Consider the following 7,961-nt stretch of genomic DNA (forward strand, 5'->3'; position numbering starts at 1 on the left):
TAAGTATACAGTTCTGTAGTATTATGTTTACAATGTTGTGCAACCTTCACCACTATCTATTTCCAAAATTTCTTTGTCATTCCAAACAGAAACTCTGAAACCATTAAGCAGTAACTCACTGTTCACCCCTTCCTCCATCCCCTGTTAACCTTAAGCTACTTTCTGCTTCTATGAAGTCCTATTCTAGATACCTTATATAAGTGGAACAATACAGTATTTACCCTTTTGTGTTTGGCTTATTTCATCTTACATGTTTTCAAGGTTCATCCATGTTGTAGAACATATCAGTATGTCATTCCTTTTTCAGGCTGAATAATACTCCATTGTATGGATATATTACATTTTGTTTGTTCATTCACCTGTTGATGGACATTTCAGTTGTTTCTGTCTTTTGACTATTGTTGATATATTGTTGATAATGCTGTAGTTAACATTAGCATATAAGTATCTCTTTGAATCCCTGCTTTCAATTCCTTTGGATATATAGCTAGAAATGGCATTGCTGGGTCATATGATAATTCTATGTTTAGCTTTTTGAGGAACTACAAAACTGTTTTCCATATCATTTGCATGATCTTACATTGCCACCAGCAATTTACAAGTATTCCAACTTTTCCACTTCTTCTTTCACACTTGTCATTATTATTATTATTATTATTATTATTATTATTTTGCTAGCATGATGGATATTAAGTGGTTCAGCAGCCACTTTCTAACCTGGGATCCCTTATGAGTGTGAAATGTGACTAAGACACTAGACAATAGATATGTACCATACTTTTGAATACTGTGCTAAATTCTCAGTTCTAAAGAGATTTGGTAGAATTTTTCTATAATCTCTAGACAAAAAAAGATAGTATTCCTGTGTCTACAAGATTTTTGGAGAGCAATTTTTTTGCCAAGAAGGTGATTTCATTTGCAAGGTTTTCAGTAGGTTACAAGTATTTATAATCACAACAATTAAATAAGCTTTACAGATGAAGTCCAGTACAGTAACACAATAGGCAACCACATTTAAAAAAATTGATTTCAGACATTGGATAGAGGTTTGTGGAATTGGTAATTGAAACATATGATTTGGGGACTTCCGCCAAGATGAAGGCATAGGTGGATATACCGTGCCTTCTCACACAACCAAGTTTAGAGACAACTAAATATTAGCAAAGGAAAACACAGCCAGAACACGGAAAATTGAACTTTTCGGAAGTCCGTTAACAACAAATTCTTCAGCCTGACCAGTAAGGGGCGAAACCAGCGGCTGGTGAAGCGGGATTGCACAGGAGGTCTCGGTCAGCCGGACTCAGGCACGGAATCCAGACGCGGAATCCAGGCGCAGGGTTGGACCTAGTGAGTGACCGAGCGAGCCACCAGGCGAGCGACCGCGGGGGAGACAGCGGGGGAGCGGTGCTGCGTGTTGACTATGGTCGCCCATTTGTGCGTGGGCAGACAGGCGAGGGAGTGGGCGGTTGGACCAGGGCCTGGCGGGTCCCCCCCCCCCCGGCTTGCAGCAGTGCAGGGCACCGCCATTTCCCCGCTCTGACCACGCCCCCACATACAGCTTCACAACCCAGCGACCTAGGAGTGCAAGGCACCGCTTCTCACACTTAAAGGGCCAGAACAGACCAAAAATGTCACAGGATCTCAAAGCCTCACAGCCCATAGATCTAAGTGATGAAGAAATAGCAAAACTCTCAGACGCACAGTTTAAAACACTGGTCATCAGGATCCTCACAGAACTGGTTGATTATACCGACAAATTAGACAAATATATGAAGGCGAAACTAATTGAAATGAATGGAATTGCACAGGACACCAATAGCAATGAAAAGGAAACTGGGACTCAAATCAATGGAGTGGACCAGAAGAAAGCAAATAATGGCCAAACAGAAAAGAGTCAAGAAGCAAGAATTCAAAGAAATGAGGAGAGGCTTAGGAACCTCCAGGACATCTTTAAACGCTCCAACATCCTAATTATAGGGGTACCAGAAGGGGGAAAGGCACAGCCACCAGTGGAAAACTTATTTGAACAAATAATAAAGGAGAATTTCCCCAATCTGGCAAAGGAAATAGACTTCCAGGAAATCCAGGAAGCTCAGAGAGTCCCAAAGAAGTTGGACCCAAGAAGGAACACACCAAGGCACATCATCATTACATTAGCCAAAATTAAAATGAAGGAGAGAATCCTAGAAGCAGCAAGAGAGAAGGGGACAGTCACCTACAAAGGAGTCCCCATCAGACTGTCAGCAGATTTCTTCAAAAGAGACCTTACAGGCAAGAAGGGGCTGGAAAGAGGTATTCCAAGTCATGAAATCCAAAGACCTACAACCAAGATTGCTCTATCCAGCAAAACTTTCATTTAGAATGGAAGGGCAGATAAAGTGCTTCTCAGATAAGATCAAATTCAAGGAGTTCATCATCACCAAGCTCTTATTATATGAAATGTTAAAGGGACTTACCTAAGAAAAAGAAGTTAAAAAAACATGAACAGTGAAAGGGCAGCAAACTCACAGTTATTAACAACCACACCTAAAACAAAAGCAAACTAAAAGGACAGCTAGATCAGGAGTGGAACCATAGAAATGAAGATCTCAAGGAGGGTCAGCAACAGGGGAGTGGGAGGAGGAGAAGGGGGGAGAAGGTACAAAAAATAATTAGCATAAATGGTAGGTAGAAAATAGACAGGGGGGAGGGCAAGAATAGTATGGGAAATATAGAATCTAAAGGACTTGAGACACATGGTCATAAACTAAAGGGGGGGTAATGGTGGGGATGGGGGGGTAGGGTGGAGGGGAATGAAGGGGGGAATAGAACAACTGTAACAGCATAATCAATAAAAAAAGAAAAAACTTAATTTAAAAAATAAATAAAAAATAAAAAAATAAAAATCTCTCTCAAAAAAAAAAAAGAAACATATGATTTGTATAGAGACAAGCTTATGATAACAGTGGCTGGAAGAATACCTGAAGCAACATCAAGGTGACCCACTACATACTTAATGAGGATTCACAATATAGCAAAAAAAAATTCAAGTATGTTACTGTGATATCAGATGGAACAGAAGCTTTCTCTTATCTTCTTTTACCTTTAGGTATTATTCTTGGTTTGTAATGCTGAAGGTACATGCCACTCTGTGTGGATATATTGGGCTGACTTCATGTCAAATCTATGTTTGTGTTCTCTTGGCACAAAGAAAGTGGAAAATAGTGATTCAGGATGTACTTGAGTCTTAAAAAGAATAAAAGAATAGTCACTACAGCCATAAAAGTTGTAACATTTTCTTGTCTGCCAATATGGTGTGAACTGAGGATACTCTTCCCTAGTGATTTCTAACAGCACTGGCAAAATATCTGCTTTTGTGAAGTTAGATGTTTATTTTTTTTCTAAGTACTTGGCTATGGTTAAACACACATAGATACACAAGCTAACACACAGAGCTAATCTGTCAAATACTGTGTAAAGCCTTGTGAGTGAACTTAATCTGATTCAATAAGCAGAAGTGTTTACATAGAGCTTTCGCATAAAGCTAATATCTTGATTTGGGAGGTGGTACAAACTAGTTGTTTTTTTGGTTATTTTTGAGCACCAACTTAGGATCTAGAGAAACCTGGCTCTACCACTTTGATATATGACTCTGAACAAGAGTATAAATTTATTTGTCTCAATTTTCTCATCTGAATATAAAGATCATGACATCTATATCATAATATGATTGTGGAGATTTTATGAGTCAGTATCTGTAATGTGCTTAGTATTATGCCCCAAAGATTCTCTGCCTTAGTAATAAATTAACTAATGTTTGTGAACTCTTATTATAATGGCCTAATAAACAGTACCTATTAACAGAACTTTATATGCATAAGAAACACTTGTCAAATATTTTCTTAGTAGACATGGACTGAATATTTATTTTATATAAGTATAAAACAGTAATAAATATAATGATAAGAAAACCTAGCTATGGCAACCTGAGGAATAATTTATTGCTATGAGAGACTGGATAGGAAGAAATGTTTCACTCCAATAAGATGAGAGCCACCCAAAAATGTAATGAATTAACTCTGGAATCTAAGCATTTTCTGGAATGCTTTTAAGTATAGGCAATGACCAGTTAGTGAAAACATTGTAGAAGATATTTAAACATAAATGGCCGCCAAGTTCTCTTCCAGTTCTGAGAGTCAGTACTTCATTCCCATTCCCACTAATCCCTTGACATCAACAGTGGCTTTCCCATCATTCATCAACAGAACAGTAGGTTCATAAAACTTTACCCCTAAACCTTCCTTTAGAATAGTTGCAGAAAGAACTAGACTCAATTTTGTTCTAATTGGTGGAGACTAGACTCCCTTGGGCTCCTTGAATGTCAGGTATAACTTGATCTGTTTTCTTTCTATTGAAAAGGGGTTGTGTTTACTTCCTTTTCTAAGCTGAGTTTCTAAACCCTTGATAAGTGGATGAAATATGGTTCTACTGCTAAGGAAATGAGGTGAAAACACCCACGCAATAATCATTCCTTTCTTTCTAGCCTGGCTGATATAAGCCAAAAGAAAAACAGAAAAATATCAAGTTAAAATTCTTTCAAGGATAAGCAACCTTGGGGGCTGTGTTATCCTTCCTAGTTTTGCGATAGACAGAATGGCTGATGTAATGATAATTTGCAGTTAGATTAAGAAGTATAGAGATGCTTCTGTATTTGTGTTATCAAAATAATAACACAAAGCTAATTAACTTTTAGGAGCTTTATGGTTTCAGAGGAAGGTATAATTTTCATTTTCATCAGAAGCAAAAATTTGTTATTGTTTTGGCTAACATTCCAACATTTCTTTTTAGGCCCCTTATTAAAACAAACGTTTTAGAGCAATTTATTTTTTGTTTATTGTTTTTGTTGGGCACTGTGTCCAAAAGAATAAGATGCAGCCCTGATTCTCAGGATCGTAGAAGTAGTCTAGTACTTAGGAATCAAGGTGTTGTAGGCATACAATTTAGGTTTCAGTCTTGGAGTACCACATATTTTCTGTGTAATCTTGAATAATATCATTTACTTCTTTGAGCATCAGTTTCCTCATCTATAAAGTGGTGATAATAATTGTTCTAGCTGTTATTATAAATTAAGTAATATATGTATAATGCTTAGACCTGTGTCTCAAACATAGTATATGCTTAATAAGAGCTGGCTATTATTAGTGCCATTGTTTTTATAATTATCATTACCACTACTACTAGAGTTTCTGAGAAGTAAGTTGTCCAGAATGGTCAAGAAGTAGGGTTTGAAGTTTTACTTTTTTTTTAATGTTTTTATTGATTATGCTGTTACAGTTGTTCTATTCCCCCCTTCATTCCCCTCCACCCTACCCCCCCATCCTCACCATTACCCTCCCTTTAGTTTATGACCATGTGTCTCAAGTCCTTTAGATTCTATATTTCCCATACTATTCTTGCCCCCCATCTGTTTTCTATCTACTGTCTATGCTACTTATTTTCTGTACCTTCTCCCCTCATCTCCTCCTCCCACTCCCCTGTTGCTAACCCTCCTTGAGATCTTCATTTCTATGTTTCCACTCCTGATCTAGCTGTCCTTTTAGTTTGCTTTCGTTTTAGGTGTGGTTGTTAATAACTGTGAGTTTGTTGTCCTTTCACTGATCATGTTTCTTTAACTTCTTTTTCTTAGGTAAGTCCCTTTAACATTTCATATAATAAGGGCTTGGTGATGATGAACTCCTTGAATTTGATCTTATCTGAGAAGCACCTTATCTGCCCTTCCATTCTAAATGAAAATTTTGCTGGATAGAGCAATCTTGGTTGTAGGTCTTTGGATTTCATGACTTGGAATACCTCTTTCCAGCCCCTTCTTGCCTGTAAGGTCTCTTTTGAAGAAATCTGCTGACAGTCTGATGGGGACTCCTTTGTAGGTGACTGTCCCCTTCTCTCTTGCTGCTTCTAGGATTCTCTCCTTCATTTTAATTTTGGCTAATGTAATGATGTTGTGCCTTGGTGTGTTCCTTCTTGGGTCCAACTTCTTTGGGACTCTCTGAGCTTCCTGGATTTCCTGGAAGTCTATTTCCTTTGCCAGATTGGGGAAATTCTCCTTTATTATTTGTTCAAATAAGTTTTCCACTGGTGGCTGTGCCTTTCCCCCTTCTGGTACCCCTATAATTAGGATGTTGGAGCGTTTAAAGATGTCCTGGAGGTTCCTAAGCCTCTCCTCATTTCTTTGAATTCTTGCTTCTTGACTCTTTCTGTTTGGCCATTATTTGCTTTCTTCTGGTCCACTCCATTGATTTGAGTCCCAGTTTCCTTTTCATTGCTATTGGTGTCCTGTGCAATTCCATTCATTTCAATTAGTTTCGCCTTCATATATTTGTCTAATTTGTCGGTATAATCAACCAGTTCTGTGAGGATCCTGATGACCAGTGTTTTAAACTGTGCGTCTGAGAGTTTTGCTATTTCTTCATCGCTTAGATCTATGGGCTGTGGGGCTTTGAGATCCTGTGACATTTTTGGTCTGTTCTGGCCCTTTAAGTGTGAGAAGCGGTGCCTTGCACTCCTAGGTCGCTGGGTTGTGAAGCTGTATGTGGGGGCGTGGTCAGAGCGGGGAAATGGCCGAGCCCTCTACTGCCGATTGCCGCGGGGACCCGCCCGGCCCTGGTCCAACCGCCTACTCCCTCGCCTGTCTTCTCGCGCACAAATGGGTGACCATAGTCAACACGCAGCACCGCTTCCCCGCTGTCTTCTCCGCGGTCGCTCACTAGGTCCAACCCTGCGCCTGGATTCCGTGCGTCTGGATTCTGCGCCTGAGTCCGTCTGACCGAGTCCTCCTGTGCAACTCCTCACCAGGCGCTGGTTTCGCCCCTTACCGGTCAGGCTGAAGAATTTGTTGTTAACGGACTTCCGAAAAGTTCAATTTTCCGTGTTCTGGCTGTGTTTTCCTTTGCTAATATTTAGTTGTCTCTAAACTTGGTTGTGTGAGAAGGCACCGCACATCCACCTATGCCTCCATCTTGGCGGAAGTCCTACTTTTTAAAATTTAATTATTTTTCAAGTACAGGTTTCTGTCTTTTATGCCCATCCCAGCCCATCCCCCCCAGTGCTCCCCACTTCCCTCCCATTTCCATCCCCCTTAGCTGTTGTCCATGTGTCCTTTATACTAGGTCCTCCAAATCCCTCCCCCTTTTCCCCCTGAAATTCCCTCCCCTCTCCCCTCTGGTCGCTGTCCCCCTGTTCTCAATTTCAGTGGCATTGTTTTTATTTTGCTTGCTTGTTTGTTTTGTTGTTTAGCTTCCTGTTAAAGGTGAGATCATATGGTATTTGTCTTTCAACACCTGGCTTATTTCACTCAGCATAATGCTTTCTAGTTCCAACCATGATGATGTAAGTGGTAGGAGCTCTCTCTCTCTTTCTTTCTTTTTCTTTCTTTCTTTCTTCTTTCTTTCTTTCTTTCTTTCTTTCTTTCTTTCTTTCTTTCTTTCTTTCTTTCTTTCTTTCTTTCTTCTCTTTCTTTCCTTTCTTTCTTTCTTTCTTTCTCTCTCTCTCTCTCTTTCTTTCTTTCTTTCTTTCTTTCTTTCTTTCTTTCTTTCTTTCTTTCTTTCTTTCTCTTTCTTCTGTGTAGAATTCCATTGTGTATATGTACCATAATTTTTTGATCCGTTCATTTACTGACAGGCACCTAGGTTACTTCCACCTCTTGGCTATTGTAAATTGGGAGCTGGAATTTGCTCTGTTCTACTCTGTTGCCATCGTCTCTCCTGAAGTTTTTTCTTAAAGATGGGAAATTTTTTATTTAGGTTGAAAGCAGAAGGTGATGGGAGAAAAATAAATAAATTCCCATAGATATAAATATACATAGTTGTTGTCAGGAGTAGCCTGATTGGAGAAGTGGATGTCTTAGTGGGAAGCAATGTCTGATTATTAATTTTGGGTTTCACTATGGAAGCTTAAGTATCAAGATATTGGCTTTAGTTTTGGTT

This window comes from Artibeus jamaicensis, unplaced genomic scaffold (assembly GCF_021234435.1).
Source record: "Artibeus jamaicensis isolate MK-2021 breed Jamaican fruit bat unplaced genomic scaffold, CSHL_Jam_final scaffold_1283, whole genome shotgun sequence".
NCBI lineage: Eukaryota > Metazoa > Chordata > Mammalia > Chiroptera > Phyllostomidae > Artibeus > Artibeus jamaicensis.